The sequence below is a fragment of the Bombus affinis genome, unplaced genomic scaffold, assembly GCF_024516045.1.
Source record: "Bombus affinis isolate iyBomAffi1 unplaced genomic scaffold, iyBomAffi1.2 ctg00000473.1, whole genome shotgun sequence".
NCBI classification, from domain to species: domain Eukaryota; kingdom Metazoa; phylum Arthropoda; class Insecta; order Hymenoptera; family Apidae; genus Bombus; species Bombus affinis.
The window spans coordinates 47,501-50,000 of record NW_026109125.1 but is presented as its reverse complement, the minus strand read 5'-3'; positions in this window follow the sequence as shown (position 1 = coordinate 50,000).

Here is a 2,500-nt window from a genome sequence, read left to right as displayed (position 1 = left end):
TGCGCTCGCTCGTACGATTCTAGCCTAACCTAAAACCGTTCCCGATCGCGTTCGAACCGAGATTCGAACGAGATCGAAGAACGAACGCGAAAGGGATTGGTTTTGGGTTGGTCCATATTTTTTTTCGAGCGAGCGGAGCGAGCGAGCAACGCGTAAGAGCGTATCGCGTCCCGACGTGGTACCGCGAGGACTTTGAAATAATCGCAATAACTCCTTAAAGTTCGAAATAACTCCTTAAAGTGCGTTACGAGGTGTGGAAATTTTTATTGAAATCGTTATAGTTCGACGTAATCTAGTCGAACGTAGCGGTTTCGTTTTGTTTTTTCTTTAAATTTTTTCCACCGGACCTAGCTGACTGGGACGTTGGAACTTTGAAATTTCTCTCGCCCCGGTACGAAAAGGCCGAACGTTCCTTTCGAAATAATTCCTCAAAAAGCGTTACGAGGTATGCAAATTTTTATAGAAACCGTTATTGTTCGACGTCGTCTAGCCGAACGTAACGGTTTCTTTTTATTTTTTTAAAAAATTTTTTTCCACCGGACCTAGCTGACTGGGACGTTGGAACTTTGAAATTTCTCTCGTCCCGGTACGAAAAGGCCGAACGTTCCTTTCGAAATAATTTCTCAAAAAGCGTTACGAGGTATGGAAATTTTTATAGAAACCGTTATTGTTCGACGTCGTCTAGCCAAACGTAACGGTTTCTTTTTATTTTTTTAAAAAATTTTTTTCCACCGGACCTAGCTGACTGGGACGTTGGAACTTTGAAATTTCTCTCGTCCAGGTACGAAAAGGCCGAACGTTCCTTTCGAAATAATTCCTCAAAAAGCGTTACGAGGTATGGAAATTTTTATAGAAATCGTTATTGTTCGACGCCGTCTAGCCGAACGTAACGGTTTCTTTTTATTTTTTTTTTAAATTTTTTCCACCGGACCTAGCTGACTGGGACGTTGGCACTTTGAATTGTTTCGCACTGCTCCAAAAGTGCCGAAAGTACCGAAAGTTCCTTTCGCATTAATTCCATAATAAGCGTTATAAGGTACGTATATTCTGGCATAAATCGATATATTCTAATTAAATACATCGGGATTAAGCGTTAATTTTGTTCTTGAAACGTTCTAAAAAGTTTCGAATTGCACATTGGGACATGGAAAAATTTCCGTATCGAACACGTTTTTTCGAGTTATCTCGCTTAAAAGTGTTACAAGGTAGGAATATTTTTGCATAAATGGACGTATCTCGACGTTTTACGTCGGGATTAAGCGTTTATTTGGTCGGTGGAACGTTTTCTAGAAACGGAACTATGCGACGGGACGTTGGGACTTTGAAGAAGTTCGGCCGGTGCGAAAAGACCGAAAAGGTTTTTTCGAGTTATCTCGCTTAAAAGTGTTACAAGGTAGGAATATTTTTGCACAAATGGACGTATCTCGACGTTTTACGTCGGGATTAAGCGTTTATTTGGTCGGTGGAACGTTTTCTAGAAACGGAACTATGCGACGGGACGTTGGGACTTTGAAGAAGTTCGGCCGGTGCGAAAAGACCGAAAAGGTTTTTTCGAGTTATCTCGCTTAAAAGTGTTACAAGGTAGGAATATATTTGCATAAATGGACGTATCTCGACGTTTTACGTCGGGATTAAGCGTTTATTTGGTCGCTGGAACGTTTTCTAGAAACGGAACTATGCGACGGGACGTTGGGACTTTGAAGAAGTTCGGCCGGTGCGAAAAGACCGAAAAGGTTTTTTCGAGTTATCTCGCTTAAAAGTGTTACAAGGTAGGAATATTTTTGCATAAATGGACGTATCTCGACGTTTTACGTCGGGATTAAGCGTTTATTTGGTCGCTGGAACGTTTTCTAGAAACGGAACTATGCGACGGGACGTTGGGACTTTGAAGAAGTTCGGCCGGTGCGAAAAGACCGAAAAGGTTTTTTCGAGTTATCTCGCTTAAAAGTGTTACAAGGTAGGAATATATTTGCATAAATGGACGTATCTCGACGTTTTACGTCGGGATTAAGCGTTTATTTGGTCGCTGGAACGTTTTCTAGAAACGGAACTATGCGACGGGACGTTGGGACTTTGAAGAAGTTCGGCCGGTGCGAAAAGACCGAAAAGGTTTTTTCGAGTTATCTCGCTTAAAAGTGTTACAAGGTAGGAATATTTTTGCATAAATCGACGTATCTCGACGTTTTACGTCGGGATTAAGCGTTTATTTGGTCGCTGGAACGTTTTCTAGAAACGGAACTATGCGACGGGACGTTGGGACTTTGAAGAAGTTCGGCCGGTGCGAAAAGACCGAAAAGGTTTTTTCGAGTTATCTCGCTTAAAAGTGTTACAAGGTAGGAATATTTTTGCATAAATCGACGTATCTCGACGTTTTACGTCGGGATTAAGCGTTTATGTCGTCCCCAAGACCTTCTACAAAGTTTCGATTTTTTCGTTGGGACTTTGAAAAATTTCCGTATCGAACACGTTTTTTCGAGTTATCTCGCTTAAAAGTGTTACA